Source organism: Poecilia formosa, unplaced genomic scaffold (genome assembly GCF_000485575.1).
Source record: "Poecilia formosa unplaced genomic scaffold, Poecilia_formosa-5.1.2 Scaffold421, whole genome shotgun sequence".
NCBI classification, from domain to species: Eukaryota; Metazoa; Chordata; class Actinopteri; order Cyprinodontiformes; family Poeciliidae; genus Poecilia; species Poecilia formosa.
The window spans coordinates 194,616-215,337 of record NW_006800360.1 but is presented as its reverse complement, the minus strand read 5'-3'; the positions used below and the strand labels follow the sequence as shown (position 1 = coordinate 215,337).

At 39.5% G+C, this 20,722-nt stretch overlaps 1 long non-coding RNA gene across 1 annotated transcript; it reads left to right on the top strand.

The window, feature by feature from the left end:
- Window positions 1–1,946: 1,946 nt before the first annotated feature.
- Window positions 1,947–17,288, top strand: LOC107833645 (uncharacterized). Its single transcript, XR_001659410.1, has 2 exons — window positions 1,947–2,250; window positions 14,265–17,288. It is a non-coding gene; the product is annotated as an uncharacterized LOC107833645 (long non-coding RNA).
- The last annotated feature ends 3,434 nt before the right edge of the window (window positions 17,289–20,722 follow it).

Sequence of the window (20,722 nt, the reverse complement as noted above, 5' to 3'; positions counted from 1 at the left end):
TCTCCCATATCCATGTGAATGTGAGTCAGTGTCTTAGCTTTCCTCCTCTCTCTCCGGCTACCTCTAAGCTGCTTACAGCTGAAGGACTCGCCTCATGTCTCCTTAGATTTAGCTGATAACTAACTGGCCTCCAGCAGTTTTCTGCAGAGCCAGCGCTCGTATCTCCCTGTATCGCCCTTTAACAGTGCACGTTGGTGGGGTTTTCACTGCCCCTACCTGCTCACTAACCCAGCACTCGAGTGTGAATAGCATCTGGCTCTGACAGAACAGACTTCCCAGAATCTTTCTTGGGGAAACACCAGATTGTTTCTTGTTTGTATTAGTCATTTTCTTCCACAGAAAACTGAAAACTTTTATTTGTTGCCCCAACCCTAAATCAGGAGCAAAATGGAACATCATGAACAACATCTGAGAGAACTCCTTGTAGCTTTGGAAGAGGGATGATGGTGGTGGTGTTTGGGGGAGGGAGTCAAACTGTAGATGAAATCACTTTAGCAGTTCTAGAGGCTGATTGCGTGTTCGTTGTACTCTCATTTGACTGCTGCGTTCCAGATGCTAAATGAGGGAGAGACAGTTCACTGGAATGTAACACATGCAGCAAATTTAAGTGTAAATAACCATCCAAATGAACAGAATTAGGTATAACTGAATATAATCCCAGTACATAGCAGCATGGTGTTAATGTCAAAGCTAGCAATAAGCTACGTAGAAGGATGATCACTAGTCAGGTGTGAGAATTCAGGCATGAGGGGAAAGTACAGGACACATGGGAAAGGATGAGATGCTCATGGAAGAGTTGTGTTTTTTTTAAAGATTTGCCATAATGTGATGTTGTGTAAAAACAGGTTTTGTTTCATTATGAATAACTAATAATAAATGCTGAAAGGAATTATTAACAAATTTACTAATTACCAAGTCAGTCACCACCTGATTATCTGGAAATAACAGCCAAATAGTTTTCAGTCTCGCTTATTGCTTTTGAATACCTGCCTGAGAAGGTTTAGATATTAAATGACAAAAGAAGGATTAAGCTCAGAACTGACATTCTTGAACTATAAGCTTCTGGATGTGCAAGGAATAAACAAAGACAACTTTCCTCCAAAAGTTTATTAACAGAAATAAGAATAAAACCAGTTACCAAAAAAGAAAAACAATGTAATGATGTCACACTTTCAGTATGAAAAACCAGGTTTACTCAGGGGTTTCTCATGACCTCATTTCAGCTATTTAGAAATGAGGTCTAAATAGCTGAAAGTTAATTCTGATTAGTTTGCAAAATATGTTGTGAATTACTCACACTGTAGCACCAACATATCTAAGAATACAACATGAAATAACTCAGTAGATCAGTAAGAATATGTGTTCAGTCCTTCATGGCTGAGAACAAACAGTGGTTAGCAATAACCATCTGAGCTGACAAGCAATTAAACAAGTGTGACTACTGAAGTGACCTGGTGAGTAGAAATGGCTTAATTCCAGACGTTTGGGCGCAATTTCCAAGGGGAGATGGTCGGCCATATTGGCTTTAACTTCAGGGTTTTATGGAGAATCCAAGTTTGGTCAAAGTTTGGAGCATGAAGGGAACAAACCGTTACAGCCAAGTGCATCACGTCTCCCTGGTCTGAACACAAAGACTTTCTTCTGCAGGAAATGGTCAAGCTTTTTTTCCTTTCGTGTCTCTGCTCCATAAATGAATAGTTAAGATCCAAATACTTGTGTCTGTTAAACCAAGTCATGTAAATGAAGCAGAGGGTTAGATTTCATATCAGTTTGAGATAAAGTAAAAACATTAATGGAGTGAAATAAAATAAGAAAAATCCTCCGGCTTCATGAACCCGTTGCCAGGAGGTACTTGCTCACCTCTCTGTTAATTCACTCATACATTCATTCTGAGCTGATACGGAGCAGCTGAGATCTGCTTGGAAAGTTGCAGAACCAGTTCTTTTGTCTAGTCAGAGCTGCCAGGCTGGTGTATTATAACCTCCATCCCATTATAAACCCACTCCTATCTTGTTGCAGACACTTTTCGGAGCGCTTGAATCAAACCCTTGGATCAGGGCCCCGTCCATCCCACTCACCAGGAAGCTGAACTTTGTTCGAAGTGAGGGGGGTGGAGTCAACGGATTGCCTTTCCCTCCTTCCTTCAACTTGGCAGCTAATTGTAAGTTGCTGCAGAGGAAAGGTGGAAGGTGTGGGAAGGGCTTCAGTGTTTGGAATAAACCGTCCATGGAACAGTCTGTGATTTTACAGGTAAGCCTCTCTGCGTTTACTGTGTTTACTCCAGTTAGCATCATTATGAATTGACATGTAGGTTTCTGTCTTAAAGCCTCAGGGTTCAGAATGCTTTACTGATCACAGCAGCTGTATACCTGCAGCGTATACCTGAGCTCCTGCTGCAGTCGTGTTGAGGAAAGGTAAATCAGTCACTTCAGCTTCTAGGATGTTTATGATTCAGTATAAAGGTGTTTTATTCACCATCTTTGAGCTTGTCGACAGCTAGACAAGCAGGAATAACAATAATCAGACTTCTTAACCTATAAAGTAACAAATGTCAATGGTGTAAATTATTTTCTAAATAAGAAACATCTATTCATCAAGAAACGTGCTACGAAGTTTTCTCCATACATTTCTTTGCTGAACGAGTAACTAATTTTTTTTTTTTTTTTTAATTGAGCGGCAACTTAAAAACACACAAATCAAATGGGAAACAGTGATTGTGTTGCCTCACAGTGCTGTCAAGAGAATCCACGTATTAGTCAGAAAGTCAGCAGTCAACTCTGGAAACTGATTTGTTGGGAAAGTTTTGAAGGCAAACATGCAGGAATGTGACTGAATGCTTTTTGAAGTTGTTTGGGCTCTAAACATCTAAAATGTTGGCACTTTCTGGAGTAAGATTGATTGGAGAAAAACCACCAGAAAAGGCATATTTTATGAATTCACTGATTTGTGGGTTTGCATGACTGAAGAGGAGGTGCAGTGCTTTATGTAAAGTTAGTTGGCTTCTGTCAGTTCTATGATAACAACATAATCACAATAGGAATATTTCGTCTTTGCCAATAGATCATTTGAATTGTTGCTCAATGAAACTTTAGCAACTCACACAGATGATGGTCAGTTGTGTCAGATGGCTGTACACACTGCTTTGGTTCTGCAGGATGTTTCTTCCTGTTAAAGGGGAGTAGGCACAGTATGAAGGATACGTTTTTTGTTTTCCAAAGATGATGTCTTCATTTTAGAATTGAATTCAATTTAGTTTAAATATGTATCGTACATTTACAACAGATATTTTCTTCACGTTTGTTTACAGATGAGTAAAAGTATAAAATTCCAGTTTATTCCAGTTAAATCCATGATGATGTTGCGTTTAGCTCCAGTTCCATGCTGTCTGGGTGTAATTACAGTCAGCTGATTATGTAGAAGCAGGAAACCCAACTGATTGCATAAAGCTACGAGTAGGGGGAGTCTACCCACCTTGTTGTTGTGTTTTTTTTTTTGTGGGTGTTCAGATCATAAGCCACCCAATGGTAACCAACCATTGAGTTGCCATTGGGTGTCTGTGATGTTGGGGATGTGTCAGGCTGAAAGTTGCATGTCGGGACTAAGGGAGCGGCTCTTGTTGGAGTCCCTCCCTCCTGACCTCCTTGGAGCTGGCTAACCCGAAGGACAGGTAATGTGTCTCATCCTTTAGTCCCTCAGAGTTCTGGCTGGTGTCAGTCCAATGCGTTACTTGCTGGGGGACGGAGGGCGAGGGGCACCAGTTTGAGGCTTGACCTGCATAGCAAGCTTTAGTGATGATTTACCTCATCACTGTGTTCGGGTGCATCTTGTTAACAGCCAAATACAAGCTGCTACCAAGAGGTAGCAGCTTGTATTTGGCTGGCTGAGGATGCTGCACCCTTTGCTGGTGTTGGTGGCTGAGAGTTGGATGTCTCCAATTAATTCATCATACTTTTGCTTTCTCTCTCTCTTTATCTCTCTCTCTCACACACAAGCACACACAAGAATAGTTCCTTTGTTAGCTGCTTCATTTCGGACTCAATTAAAGAGGTGTTGAGCCAGAAAAAACAAAGAGGTTGACATTGGTAATCTCAGTAAAATCGCCATTGTTTTTTCAAGAGGAAATGCACATACTTAAGGAAATAATCTCTAAAATAAAACAAAAACAAAAAAGCATCATAAAGACAATTTCAACAATGACTATAAACAATATATAAATGGAGAGTAATATGGGAAAAAAAGCAGAGTGAGAAAAACAATTCTCCAGCAGCTAAAGCCCTACAGCAGCCCTAATGCTGTAGGGCTAAGCCAGTCTAACCATAGACTTTATCAAAAAGGAGTGTTTTAAGACAGGATGTTTGCTTTATGAAATAAAACTGGGAGTTGGTTATGGAGGAGTGTGATAACTAAAGGATCTGCCTCCTATTCTACTTTTAGAGCCTCGAGGAACTCGCAGTAATCCTGCAGTCTGAAAGGAAAGTGGTCCAATCAGACCTCTGACATAAGAAGGAGATTAATTATCACAATATGTAAGAAGAATACTGTCAAATTCTCTTCTGGGTTTACAGTCAATGAAAAAAATAACTAAAAAAATATATAAATCTCTTTCATCTTCATCAGATTTATCAGAAAACACTACTTATACATTTTTCTTTGTTTTTATTGTTGCTAATTTCATGCAAAATGATGTTCCTGCTTGCTATTGATTCATTTTCTTTTTTCACATCCGCTGCTAACAGCTCTGTTTGAAGAGATTGTTTTGTACAACACTATGCTAACAGAGTACAGAAACTGTTGTAGCTTGTGTGAAGGTGGGCAGGTTGTTTGTGAACTTGGCATAAAGGGAAATCCTGAGCAAGCCTTTCTGGCACATGAACAAATAACAACTAATGCACCTACAAAACTCGTCAGAAAGAAGAAGCGCAACACCTGGAAGTTTCCCTAATGACCTCAGGAACATCTGCTTCACGTGAAGCATCACTGGCTCGTCACGTCTGGGACTCAAGTTGTTGTTTAGTTCTGAACTTTGTTCAGAGCCCCTTACATTTAGTCCCACCATAAAGGGAACAAGTTATGTTGCGGTTTAAGCTAAATGCTATCGACTCTGAGGCTTCGCTGAATGGTTTCTGTTCTTTTTCGTTCCTGTTTTGGAATCACGTGACGACTCAAATGGAATAAGAATTAAACTATAAAGTGAATGTCAGCATGCTTTTCACTCACCTTAGACTGCACCCAATCAGATCAGAGCAGAACAGGCATATCTTGGTACTTGAAGAGGAATTTTCCATGTCAGGAGTCTAGTTTCAGAGCTTTTTATGAAACAAAAACGTCTCTGTAAGTGATCTGCTTTAACTAGCAGATTAGACGCAACAAACACGAAAACAGCCTCCCGGCTTCCCAACGTTTCATTCCTGATGGCTGTTTTTTAGGGTAGTTTCTGTTTGTGTTTACCAGAGTATTGCAGGTCCACGCAACCTCAGCTCAGGTGTCGCAATCATGAGGGTGATGTGAAGTTGTCTGAAAATATAAATAAGCTTTGGCAAAGTGATGACTCTGCGGTAACAGCAGCATTTGCACAGTTTTCTCTGATCTGATGGGCCTTAAAAACTCACTGTCTGCTTGGACAGCAGATTATGTGCACTTCATGAAGTGTTTGTCAAGGAATTACACAACTCCCACTGTCAACTTTCATAAGTGGAACACAATCTCTAACTTTAAAGAAGTCATGTCTACAAGGTTTTATCCTCCCATTCTGCCTCTTTGTCTGGTCAGGTGCCACTGCAGACACATGAATCATGGAGTCTCATTCAAGTGCATCTTTTACATCCTGAGTAATTATGTTGTGTTAAGACCACCGACTTCTTCTCTTGCAGCGCCCGGAGGCAGGAAAGTCATACATCATAACATGCAGACAGTGCCTGTATTCATTGCAAATCTTATGTAGCCCCTGGCTTAATGTAAGTAGCCTATTTTGGTGAACTGGAGGCAAGAGCAGACCTGTTCAACATCCTCCATGCAGACTGTGTGAGGTTACCTCATCGGTGTTGTGTCATCTGACTTTTATTAGGCCATAAGATAAAACAAACAAGCATTGTGTGCTGATAGGACTTTCATATGCTGCTGCAGAGACGGGGTTTTGTTTGAAAGATTCCTCCAAAATGTTGCTTATGGTCAGGCAGTCAGTAAGTACTTTAAAGCAAAAAAACCTAAATTAGTCCTTAGGTTTCAACAAACTAAGCTAAGAGATAATAAAACTCAGAGCTTTTTAAATAATAAAGCTCTGAGGTGTTTTATGTAAATCTCAGAACTTTCCAAGCTATTCTTTCTAAGTTTATGCTGCCTTAACTTGTCCAAAGACAACACTTATGTTTGTGTGATTTGTTTAGTAATTTGAGTTGAAGTATCTATTGTCAAATGCAATAATCCACCTCTGTAAACTCAATGAATTGTGAATTTTGCTCGGTGGCTGAATAATAGTGAACATAGAGAAACTGTTTTAATTAGGTTAGGTTTAGGTTAATTAGGTTATTTCTTTGTTTAGTCCTTTACTCTAGCTGTACAAGAGCGTCCAGCCCAGCTCTCCAGTTGGAAGATTATTGAATGCATTGAATACATTGAATGCATTCAATGCATTCAATGCATTCAATGCTGCACTGAGGACCAAAAGTACAGCACTGTGGTTCTTCCACAGTCTGCATTTACGCAGAGGTTGTTCATCAAGTGCTTAACACCAAGAGATGGTTCAACAGTTAAGAGAACTGAGGTAAAGCAAGCAGAGCATTGGATGGCCTTACTGCATTTTCACATAAAGTTGATGTTATGTTGTTCTGGATTTTTTATGGCTTTGTGCTCATCTTATTAGATTGTTTTTCTAGAAATGTCTCTGTGAGGGTAAATCAGCTGCTGGTTTGAATGTCCCACCAACAATCACAGACTGCCAATATTGAGGTCAGGACCAAAAACTTTCCTTTGCTTAGAACAGATGGAAATCTTACTGATTGAGTCTGGCTTCAGTATATTTAGTCCCAATGTTCTTGTTGGGTAATATTAGTTGTGAAATATTATAGATAAGTATAATGCAAATTCAAAAACAAGAGAAGTGGAAACCCAAGGAGACGAGTCATGAACCAAACAAAATGAGAAATTTAAACTATATAAGTCACAAATTCTTCCTCCTCCATTGCTTTTAGCAGTTTAAGCAATTCCTCTGTTGCAGAATCCTCACCTCCAGTTTGCTTTAATCACAACATATTGTTCTAAGTAGGCTGTTTCAGCTTTTGTTTAGTCCAAAACACAGCACTGTTTTCAGAGGGCTTTCTATGTATCTGTCATCAGCACTAATTTTGTCAGTCCATTGGCAAACTGCAGTGCCACCACCCGGCGGTTATCACAACAGTCAGTCTGACTGAGCTTAAACGAAGTGCAAGCAGAGCAGCAATTAACATGTCTGAGGCGTGAAAAGCAACAGCAGCAAGGATGAAAGTTCCTGCAGGTTCAAACATGACAACAACTGCTTTCACACACAGAGACGGCACGGGATTTTCTTCTTCTTCTCTACATATTAGAAGGAATTATGATTAAACACATACCTTCACTTTTTTCCATAAGTTTTAGGCTCATTTCACGACCTTTTCGGTGTTGCAGATGATTGTTTATTGTTATATCAAATCATTTCCTACTTTTTATTTCGTCCATCTGCTCACCAGTTGGTTTGACATTTTCAGATGCACTTCGCTCACTGCAGACTGTTCTGACCCCAGGCGAATAAAACCACATCTGACTTCTGACACAAACTTCCTTTGGCTGTCAAACCTCTGATGCTGTGAACAGGAACAGCAAAATGAGTTTTTGTTATTTTTGATTGTTCCCTGTCCTCGGTTATCCAGACTGGATATACAGCTTTAGTACATTCATACATTAATGTTTCATTCTGCTTTAAAGGAAAATGATTCTTTGTTAAAGAGAATGAGCAAGTGATAAAATAACACAGTAAGAGGCTCTGACATCAACACTAGAGATGGGTCAAAACACACACTAAAGAAAACTGTTCATTTTTTTAAATTATTCATTCTTTCACATCAATAATTCAACACAGATTATTTTTAATTTTGACATGGCCAGGAAAAATGCTGACTGATGTAAAAAAAATATATAAAAAATCCCCAAACAGTGCCAGTGTTGGTTCTTCTTACTGATCATTTTACAAAGGAAGTAGAGGCTGGGAAATCTCAGATTATCTCAATATGGGAGACTAATGTTTGTTTACAAGATTTACAAAGTAAGATGGTGTGAACAGTAGCACAGAATGAGTGCAGGTTTGCAAAGCAGGTTTCAGGATTCACACTGACTCCAGCATGTGTGCTAAAGGAGTTTTTACATCACCCTTCTGTCTGGGTTTTGTTTAAAACTCTCATATTGGCTCCACAATCCAAAAGCTTTCCAAAAGCTCCTTGAGCAGCGGCGGATTCTGATATGGGTGACAAGGGCAATCACCCATGGCAGCATATTGTCAGGAAGTGACATGAGACAAAATAAAATCGTCCCTCAGGAAGCTGGTTTAAAAAAAAAAATCATAAATAAATATAAAGATTTTCCCTGGAGATAATGCTGGTATCACATGGAAAAAAAATATTTTCTTGTGTACAGTCAACACTATGTGAGTAGATAAGATAGAGAGGTAATAAACAGGATGCTCTGAGAGGACCGGGCAGCTGTCCGGTCCTCTCAGGTTCTGTCTGACATCTATACGGCTACAACCCGACAGCATACTGGAGAGTTATTAACTGTGTGAAGGATTTAACTAAGCAAATAACCAGACAGACAAAAGGCCCACTGAGCAACAAGTGGTAAATGAAAGAAAATATAACATACATAATTAAAAAATGTTTCATCCATAGGTGTATTGTTTTTATTGGCTGAGCATTTATTTCATTTAGCATTTGGTTAAAGCCAATTCATTTAGTTTATGGCTAATACCACTTTATTTTTATTTATTTAATAGATTTATATCATAATAATGCCTCTTTAAGAGCGACACGATGCAAGAAGGGAGTAGAAAGTTCATGTTTGTGCCTCTACCAAGCCTTCTCTGGACACAGGCAGAGTAGAGGCGATGCTAATAGTTCTGTCACTCTGTTGCACCATGTGAAGGACTGTGGTTCCTGTTTGTCATTGTTCTATATTATTATATTCATTTTAGTTTATCCACATTTCCTGTGCTCCCCTTTTGTTCACTGGTGTTTAAGCTTTTCCCAGTCTCCCTAGTTTTATCAGCCTTTAGATCTTCTTAAACCCAAAAGCTGAGAATCCAGAAATTACTACTCCAAATATCCAGTCGTATTTGATAGATTATATAGAATTATATAGATTATAATTATGTGCTCTGATGAGGCTTGTTTGTGTTTTTCAGATTATATGAATATTAACCTTTACCTTTGTACTTTGTTTTTTATTTAGCCCATATTTCTGCATTCAGATTTTCTTTGTATTGGTCTGATTGCAGTAATCTTAAGGTTTATCAGCTGTTTGCAGAAAATGATCATAATTAACTAAAATGAAAGCGTAAAAACATCAGTCTTTGTATAGTTAGTTTATATAATGTGTTTCACTTGGTGAATTAAGTTGCAGGAATAATTCAACTTTTTAATTATATTCCAGTTTATTGACTATGACTTTACAGACTCCCTCTTTTCACCCGCTCCTCTCTGGATTCTCATCCTGTTCTCAGTCAGTAATGCTTCATGGTTTTGCTTTTGTTTCCCTTTTTGATGTAGTCATTTTATTGATCAATTTTCACACATTTCTGCCCCTTTCCCTCACATCAGGGACTGATAATATTCTTGGCTTTTGTCAGTTTTATTGTAATTGTGCAATTTGTTTTTTTTTTTGTTTTTTCTTTATTCCGCAGACTTAGTAGGATTTGAATATTTTCCTTGCTATTGCACCAACACATTTACGTACACGTCTGAAGACTTAATCAAATTAAAAGTATTCTGTGTGTTTTCTTAACCAAACGGAGACGGTCAACAGCAGCAGCCTGGCAGCTCAGAGCTCTATGACCTGATGTGAAAAGACTCTTCTCCTCTTCTCTGTCCCTTTGTGGAGGAGTTTCTTTTTTCTCTTTCAGCCGGGAGTTGGTTTGTAGCAGCTTTCAGCTCAGTCAGTGGGGATTTAACAACACTGAAACCAAAAACCTTACCTGCTATAAAGGGCAGAGAAGGAAAAAGCCACCTCCAGGGAGGCCGTTGTGTGGATTTGAGTTGCAGAATAAAACCGACTTAAATGAAGCGAGGCTTCATTTAACCAGGACGGCACCACCTTCTGTTTGCTGCTGACATAGAAACATTCAGTCTGCTGTAGCTTAATGAGCTCCAACATGCAGAAGGTTTTAGAGCAAGTGGATCTAACCAAAGCTGATATGGTTTGGACTGGCACAGAAGAGTTAGTTAATATAATGGACAGAGGATGATGAACACCGAGTTGCTGGGGAGGAGCAAAAAAGCAAAAGGACAAAAGAGGTTTATTAATAACTAAAGGAAGGTGTACAGGTTGTCAGTGTGACAGAGGTGGGAGCTGAAATATGGTGAGATGGACGTAACGGGATTTAACCGGAGGAACCAGCGAGGAGTGAGAGCAGGAGAAGTGTTAAAGACTAAATCTTGACTTCTCTACGGAAATTTCTTCATGTTTTGCTAGAAGACATTTCTCTGAAAGATACAAACTGCCTGGAGGATGCTTGTTGTCCTAAAGCGCCACAGAACCAACATAGAAACTACCCAAAGTTTTTAACCCCCATTGCATGTGTTGGAGACACTTTAATTGTGTTTTTCAAACAATCGACTCGGCTGAATAGTTTGGGAAGGAAGCCGTTGGTGCATTTAATACCAGCCTATAATGCTGACCGAGAAAATGTAAAGCTGTGTAAACAAATGAATGAAATAACTGCCAGGGTGCTAATCGTCCAAACGCTGTTAGCAGCTTTCTCACTGCATCACCGTGTGTGTCTCCTGTGTGAATGTGTGTCTGCACATGCCTCTTGCTCATTCCTCGGCAGCTTAGGAAAACAGTGAGTGTGCAAGCAGGTAGTCACAACAATTAGAGCTACAAGCTGAAACACTCTAAAGCTGACTGACTCACCCCAGCACATTATTCTAAAGCTCTTATACTTTCAGACTCTATCAGTATCCTGTGTGATTGATTGGACCGATAGGAATGTTATCAGCAGGCTGTATGGAATTGGTATTTCTGTATTTCCTCCTCAAATCAAATGAATGTGCAGCTGTTCCCCCCCGTAGGTTTAGTTAGAGCTGAGGTTGTGAAACAGAGGAGCCCGACCGTGCTTGAGCTTGCCTGGAAGTTGTTACACGGTGCAACAAAAGGGTGTTGACCCAAGAGCTTCAGAAACTTTTGTTCCAGATGACAGCGATTACTCTTCGTAACAGCCTTGCTAAACATGTGCCAGTGGTGTAAGAATCATTACAGCAGCCTGGAAAACTCTCTGGAAGTGACGCATCCCACAACGCAATCTTCTTCCCCTAATGATGATCTGGAGCTTATATGGAGAGATATGGGAAAACCTGAGATGCAAAGTTAACCAATGTGGCTTGATGGACGATGGTGTCATCCATCAAGCCATGATTGATGGATGACAAGTTGCAGCTATCAATCATCTGTACAGATCATGTAAGCTAAGCTTCATGGTTAATGATTCTTTTACACTGACTGTCCTGAGAGCTCTTGGGTGCCAGCGATATCCCAGTAGCTTTGATCAATTTCCATAAAAACCCTGCTGAAGACTTGAACAACTTCTACCCAGTTGCTGATTTCAAAGGAATGACACCTTTTTTTTATTTTTTTTGTTCCAGTAACTCAATGAATGTGAATAATTAGAAGGTAGTGCTAAGCTTCCTGGTCCGAACCCTGAGTTGTCAGGGTTTCGGAGAACTAATAAAGCCGACCTGAAACATCTATCCTACATCCAAAGTAGGATAGATGCTGTCTGTTTGGATCAGAGCAGGTTTTCCTCCAAAATATCTGCCAGTTATCAGTGTAGCCCACATTACACTGCATAATGCATCATCTTAATTCAAGCGAGCCCGGGTTCATCAAGCAGACATCAATCAATAAAAAATAAGGCTCTCTAATATTTTACTCCTATCTAGCACACATTACATCACAGTGTGTGTTTGTTTATCCAAGTAGCTGTGTGTTACAGAAACTGACGTCTGCACCAGAAAATGTCTTACCAGAGAAAACAAGCAGAAGTGTTGCACATGAATGACACACATACACACACACAACCAGTCCTGTGTCCAGGCAGGGTGTGTGTGTGTGTGTGTGTGCGTGCGCGTGTGTGTGTGTGTTGGATTCCGGCAGGAAACATGCCCATACCTGAATGCTGACGGACAACCTCCGTAAGACAAATCCCGACATGTTCTCCAGCCAACCTTCCACTTCTAGCTGACACCCACGCCACACATCATTTAAGCGCTATAGTTCACCCGTTTCTTTAGTCTGTAGCAGGGTGGTGGGTCTCATGGTGTGGTTTCACTGGAAACCTTCACCCTGGGAGGCAGCTGCGTTCTTGTGTGTTCAGCTTTGTGTCAGTAGATTCTCCGGAAGGATGATTGCAGGAAGGTAGGTAAACAGAGGAAGTTTATGTTGGAGAGGCGAGGACATGTGTTCAGTCCAGGTCCTTCTGTCTTCGAATACATTTAGACCATTTCTGGTTTTGTGTACGGTCAGATTTTTACTTTGATTACTATGGGTTCTTACAGGGGACAATTTTAATATCCATTTAGACAAAAAGTGTGAAAGCGGTGTTGCTTTGCTAGATAACCTTCAATTTTCTCTGCATGTAACAGAAGCAAACCAAAACAAAGGACATATTTTGGATTTGATTATGTTAAAAAGTCTGAGTAAAACACTGATGTGGTTGATCACCCTGTGTCCTGATAAAGACAAACATCTCCCACCAATAAAAGTTGATCAGAGATTATTTGAAAACATTGCATTAACGATAACAACACGGATCTTCTAACCGAGGTCTTACATCATTACCCACACTGCCTTTAGCCTCTGCTGATGACCTTTTAAATCGTTTTAGCTCCATGACTGTAATGGATGGCAGTTCTAAGATGATGAGATTCAATCTAACGTAACTTAAGGGCAAATGTCACGATGTGCTTTCCATCTTCAAGCATTTTGCACAGAGCCAATAACACGACGCAGAAGCCACAAATTTCGGCAGCAGCGGAACCCCGTATATTACAGCTCTGGAAGCATCTGTTTCACTGCCTCAAGGCTTTCAATTAAAAAGAAATCAACATGGAAATATGCCACAATATTGTTACTGCAGAGCTATGGCGTGTGATGGCCTTGGCGTAGCTCTCCATGTCCATGAATGTTAGCTGCTTGGACCGTACACACAAACACACACCTGTGTTCATACAGTTTCTTTCTCAGCTAAAGTGCAGCTTTTCACTCAGAGTTCATTTCCACTGCAGAAGAGACCCTGTTTCTTCCCACTGTCTGTTCAAAATAGAGGCAGAAAAAAAACACTAAACAAATGAAGTTATCCCCTGCCAGGACTTTTGTCCCTGAGAAATAAACTGAGATGATAGCAGATCACTCCTCACATGTTTCTTGAAAGCATGTCATTGTTTTACTTGTTAGAAAGATGGAACCGGACACCCACGGACATGTGACCACAGCAACTCACGTGGCGTCGTTAGGGAGAAGTTTCTATAAACTTGAGAAGTCTAGTTACCTTCTGCTTAAACACTTTGGATCGGAGAGCCGAGGATCTACATCAGCATTCCAGCATTTTCTAAACTCATTGAGCTCAGAAACAACAAACAAATTAAAGCATTAAATCAGGTGAAGATTAGACGTCCTTGAAAGAGAGAAATGTATTTGCAAATAGTTGCTGGACAATCTTCAGTGTGGAATAGTAGAAAAGTATTTCTGAGACACTTTTATGAATCACAGACGTGATGCTTTAGTTTTGGAGAAGTCAATATTTGGGGGAGAATTGGAACCTCTGGTCCAGAAGTCTGTAATCAGAGGGATCTGGGGCTCTTTGAGAAACTGACACACTAGACAAATGTCTCCAGTTCCTTGACATTTATTTTTGCAAAATGAGTTCTAGTTAGGGAAACAAATGTGTGATATTCAATTCAAAATGTTGTTTATACTAAGAAAAATCAATCTGAAAAAAAAAAAAAATCAACCTCATTTTAAACTCTGTTTTTTGTTTTCTTCTGTAGGAGACGGCCACTGCTTGAGCTGCCCGTTTTGGACCAAAGTTACTAACGGTGGTCTTGAATGACGGCATCTGACCGATGCTCAACAGCCGTCCAAAAGGACTCTCAAGGAATTGATTTTGTCGCAAATCAGCATTTCAATGGAAAAGTTCAAAAAATGGATCGACACTTTCTGGATGATGTTTGGGATGTGTTGCTCCGACGACCTTTACGTGTGATTTTTTTATTCCATATTTTCTATTTCAAAGTGCCTGCCTTGGAACTTATTTGGTAAATCTAAACTTCTTCAGTCTCCTCATCCTGCTTTAAACTTCAGAAACCTTGATTTACACCTTGATTCCAGATTTCAGAGAACATTTCTGAAAGCGCCACCCGGTATTTGCTGGATTCCGACTTGAGTGACTTTTGACATTTTGACTGGATCACACTGTCCACATGTGCTGACAGGTTATTTGGGGTGTGAAGTCAGCAGCCACACTTCCAATCTGATCACAGCGTTTGACCCCCGGTGTCACAGAGCTGCCAGTCACACTGTACATCAGCCATTATGGAATCTGTGGCGGCTAGAATGGCCATGGTGACCGACTCGCCCAACCCGTCGCTGAAATCTCTGACTACCGTGACAACAGATGAAGACTCTTTTGTGAGCACCGTCAGCCTTCCCTGCAGTCACTTCCTGTCTGCAAACTTCACTGCTGTTGGTGAGTGTTTGCCCATCTGACCTGCCGTGGCTTTGAGTGTGGTGATAAGTGCTTGCTTCTCTAATTAAGTAAGACAATATGCTAAAGCTCTTCCTGTCTGTCTGTGTGCGCGCGTGCGTGTGTGTGTGTGTGTGTGTGTGTGTGTGGACCTGTGAAGTTGAGTGCCGTGGCCAGTTCAAGCTGTTGCTTAAGCTAATGCTGTTAAGTTGAAAGTTAAAGCTTGATTTGAAGTTACGGTGTATGATTTTTACATTATGGAGCAGATGTTGAAGATACTAGATGTACTGTAGCTTTCTGGATGAAACCAAGCTAAAGTTACTGGACTTTTCAGTGTTGAAGAAAGCTGATGCTGCTAACATGAACACTTCTGTCTCTTGGAGTCCACCACTGTTCTAGTGATAAAGTTAACTCAGTTAACTTTATTGATATCTTTTCTCTTGTGGCAATAGCTTCTGAAGTGATGGTTCCCTCCATAAGAAGTTTATTTTTGGTGAGAGGAAGTAAAGACAAGTGTGTCTGCAATGTGGGAGGGGAACCAACCCAAAACAATCTCATCTGCATAAAACAACAAACCTGGACACTGTCGGCAGTATGAACTCATTCCTGAACCAAAGTTACCTGACAGCCAATGAAAAAAGGAGGGTGGAACAGAACATCATCTAACAATTTCATATTGTAAACATAAGCGCAAAACGGCGGTTAGCATAATACCGTCAATTTTTTTATTTTTATTTTTATTTTTTTTTACAGTGCTTTATTTTGGATTTTTTTTTTTTAAATAACATCACAATTATTAGCTGACAGGATAAAATCTGTTCAGGATCCAGCAAAATTCAAATAACGAGGCATGTCTAAAGTAAAAACATTTCCAATGATGTAGCACAACAACAAAAAGACAACTAGGACAGGATGGAGATGGGCGTAAACAATACGGATTCAATCAAAACTTATATGAATCGGAGATCACCAAATGTTCTTTTTAATACCAAACATTTATTGCACAATCCATCCACAATCCAACACTGTTACTTAATAACACAGTGCAAGATGATTATTTTCCTTAAAGAAGCTGGATAAATCCGTGTTTTTCCACAGAACCGTCTCCCTCCTGTTAATCAATGTGTTATCACAGGAACGAAGGATCTCCTAAAACCATCAGCTACGCCGCTTCTATTCTCCCTCTCTGAATGCATCTGATTGTCCTCTGTGTATTTCTGTGGGCTCTGCATTTCTCTCTGTGTGCTGAGGTCAAGAGGTCAAGGAGCCGTCAGGGCTGCTGATGCTCTCTGCTGGAAAGATTCTAAAATCAATTCATGCAGAGGAGGTCAGAATCAGAGCTGAAAAGCTTAGAGGAGCGTCTGGAGGATGTGGATGCTAACGGTTTACAAATATGAACTTTACAGAACTTTATTTCAGCTTTGGCTGTAGCAAAGCAACATGGTCTATGTGAGTGTAATTACTTTTTTTCTTCAATACAAACACATGTTTGCACCTGCATCATTGTTCCAAAAGCTGCTCTTTTAGACAGGCAATAGTTTTTGTGACAGTTTCACTCATAAGAGGAAATGCATATTTTTCAGCAATCTGACTTGTCTTTTTTTTTTTTTCTTGATCACTTTTTACAAATCAGATAGGTTTGCTCCAGGTATTTGCTCTCCACAGCTTTCTTCACTCAGTTTTTCAATTTATGACTTAATATCCTGTTCTCTGTCTTCTCTTCTCTTGACCTTTGTTTATTGGTTGGTTCTGTTAACATCTGAATATCATGAACTGCTTTTTGTATCCTGATTAAATTAGTTCTCATAATTCTCTGCTATGGTTTGAATGCTGTGCTGGTATGAGGGAACAGTTTCGTTGTGTCTGAAATAAAACTGTGTCCACAAAAGTTTCTTATTTCGATGTACCTGCGCATAATATCACGAGAAACTGATTTGGTATGGTCTCTTCAGTAGCGGGGCTCCGACCCCTGTTCTCTCCTGTCCAGAACCATCCATGCAAGAATAATCAGCCTGATGTTTTGAATAATTTATCGAGCGTGTGAATGTGTGTGAATGAGTGAATTTGGGGTCTTTCAGAGCAGGTAAAGCATCAGTACATGTATGAATCATTTACTATTTACCAAGTGATATCAAAGCACTTTATGCTCATGGACACTGAAGTCCTGCTACCTAATTAACCATCTGTTGAATTCATTCAATCTGAACGAATTCTGAAGATGACAGAATTGGCTTTCCATCATATCTCAGTGCATTTCCTTGTTTTAGATTAACATAATCATCACTTTCGGCCAAATAATCAGAAATTTTGAGATTAATCTCTGAAATTTAAAAAAAAAAATTACAAATTTTTTAATTTTTTGAATTTCCAAGTTTTTTCTAGAAATTTTTTAAAATTAATCTCAAAATTTCAGAGTTTTTAGGCAATAATTTACTCTCTTTAACGTCCTTAATACGTAGTTTTATTCAGCAGCTTTTGAAAACCATCGTTAGACGATTTCACAGATCTAATATTGTGAAAGAATTGATTATGTAAATACAACCCATCAGCAGGCCCCATGTTGATGGTGCCGATTGCAGTAGATGAATTTAACACATTTTTAAAAAAACACATTCTGTATCAGTGTGAACAACCATCGTCATGTTTAACTACAAAATAAGAACTGATTAGTAGTTTGACCTTTAGTTTCATCAAGGATTTCATAGCACCATTATTTCAGAAGAGCCACACGCATCAGCAAGACTCAATGAATATAAAGTAAAACCCTCAACTGCTGCTGCTGCTTAATCAGGCAAAAATATGTGAAGACATTGGAGAGCCGAATGCTGCCTAAATAATGAAATCACTGTAAAGGTCAAGGAGGCAAAAGTAGCATTTGTGGTCCTGGAAAGACTGATTTTCTTGCTGTTGGAGTCGCAGCGCTTTGTTTGTCTGAATGGCTGAAAAGGACACAAATGTCAGTCAGCAGCAGTCAGAGAGTCTGATGTGGAGTCCTGCTGCAGGAACACCACAGGGAGAGCAGAGCATGCCCTGAATACACTAACACTCCCACTCTGGCTGTGCTTCAAATGATGTTTGTAGGTAGAGGCACACTGGAGAATATTAACAAGGAGGAATCTAATAACTAGACTTAAAGGAACCAAGAAAAACAGTAAAAACAGAAAGAACTTTTGTCTGCTTTCATTTTAATCTGCTAAATTACAAAATGTGTGCATTTTGAAAACCTGTATGTTCACAACCTGTCAGGCGATTTTAGATATTTACTGTAAAACTATCGAAATTGAATATTTGCCTTGTGCTCAAAGCAAAGCTTTGTGATGTCAAAAAACCCCAGCAATATTCTTAGAGTAAAGTCAGAACTTTATTATTCTGTGACTGATTTATTGACTTTCCGCGGAAAATGTAAAAAAGGAATCAAGGGAATACAAGTGAAAATAGAAAAATATCGAGATGCACTTTTGTTTCGTATGGTGCAACAATAAAAGGGATTCAGATTATTATTCATATATAAACCAAATTAAATGTAACTTCACTTGTTGGTGTTTACCAAGGAGTATGCAGTCGTCAAAATAAAATTTCATCCCTTTGGAATGATTATTATTCTAAATGATTACAAATAGATTTTTCAAAGGTGATAAACTGATTAGTAATGCAGCAGCTTGTGGAAAAGGGTGAGCAGCAGTAGAACAGGTAAAGAATAGTTCATCCTCCACTGATTGACTATCTATCTAATTTCAACATCCCTTTTTTCTTTCTAAATATGAATTGTAGCCATGTGTGCACATCTGTCAAATCCTTGATTCTGGTTCTGGTTGGAGCTGATGGCTGCAGGTGCGTGAAGACCGACTGAAAACATTTGCAGTGTTTACCTCCATCCCAAAACGTCCGACTGCTGCCTCTGCTGCAGGCTGACGCTGCTTCAGATGTAATTAAAATCCATCTGCCGTGTCTCAGCGCCGTCGGTCGCCTGTCAGTCTGAGGCTGTGTGCCGAGGAGCTGATGTTGACAGAGCACAAAGGAAACGAAGCCACGGAAAGTTGAGCAGCGCTGAAAGAAATTTCTGTCAGACTTAGACGTATCTAACTCAGCATAATGGAGCTAAATGAAGGCATTTTAGATGTTAATTGCTAACTTACTGCTTGTTGTTGTGTTCTATGGGAATGTGGGATCAGAGGGTCTGTGTGAGTCGGCAGTTCACCGTCTTACCTTCTGCTTTTTGCTTGAATGTCCCAGAACTAGTCTTCTTTGTGACCTTTGTGGCCAGGAGTTTTCGCAATCAGGTCCCTGAAGTCTTGCCACCTGCTGGTCTGGGCAGATTGGATCTCTAGAGATTCCTGAGAAGAGTCTGTTTTTTTTTTGTTTTTTTTTCTTTTCCTGGTGCTTCAATTCATTTTGTCACTTAAAAAACTGCTTCAGGAAATAGATGTCCTGTCGACAGAAGCCCATGAAGGACTGAAAGTATATTCTAAGTAATGGTGCAAAACCCGGCAGCCTACTGGCAGTTTGGACTCTGAGCTCTGTTGGATTTTCTAACATCGAATAAACCGGTTAAAAAGTTAGTTTGGTTTGTTTTTCCCTTTCTGATTGCAGCATCATTTGGTCCTCAAAATGTTGGCGACTGATTTATTTGAAATGTAAACAAGAGCATCTGAACAAACCAGCTTACAAATATATTGAATTGAAAGCTTTACTGTGGTTATTACACCAAAGCACAACAGCATTAATTTCTAAGTGAATCCTTATTTCAATTTATTAACATTTATGCTAATATTATTTTATTAACATTTAGCACTCTGGATTGAGTAACTTAACTAATAAGCAACTTCCCCTTGGGAATCAATAAAGTGTATTCTATTATATTCTCTTCTACATTCAGGACTGGACCTCTATGACAGGTGCAGCCATGCAACTTTGTCCCAGTGACCAGACTCTTCATTGTTCCTTTTAGTAACAATGAAAAATATGTTTGTTTTTTTATTGTCATTATTTCTGCAGTAAATCTATAGGATTTCAGATGATTAACTTGAATATGTTGTATTACTCTGAGAAAGGCTGCGGAAATGAGTTTTAAATGTGTTACAAAACGCAAACAGCCAGATGGAGGCAGTGTGACTCCCTCAGTTAAGTGTCTGTTTTTTAAGCCAGACACTTCGCTATCCTAAAACCCTCTCAGTGTAATTTGACAAAAGAAGGAAAAACACTGAGCTGCGATTAAATAATTCAGATTTCTCCTGATGAAAGGCTGACTTGATGAGATTTGTCGCTCTGCCTTCTCTCTGGTTTTCTCTGGATGAAGAGCTCCAGGGTTAATGAGCTGCTTCCCTCATTGCCTGACCGCAGCAACAAACCGTTTCTGGAAGCCTTTCTATTTATAGTGATGGTCGAAATGCAAACTGAAATTTTCTTGAATTTTGTTGCGTTAGAAAGATTGTGATGCATTCTGCACCTGTCAGGACCTGGGTTGTTTTGAGTTGTTTTTGGGGGTTTTGATTGATTGATTCTAGTTTCACATCAACTCTCCACTTCTGGCACTTCTGCATTTGGGTCCTACTTTACCTGAACACATCATGGCAGTACTGCTGATATTCAGATTGTAATTCTTTGGGTAATTTTAACCGCAGTTTTTAATTTTTTTTTCTCATTTGCTTTGCACATTAAATTACGACGTATTTTTTAAATGTAAAAATGTGTCATCATAACCAGTGAATTTCCATGTTGATGCAAAGCCTCAGAATGTTTTACTGCACAGTTTAATTTTCCTCT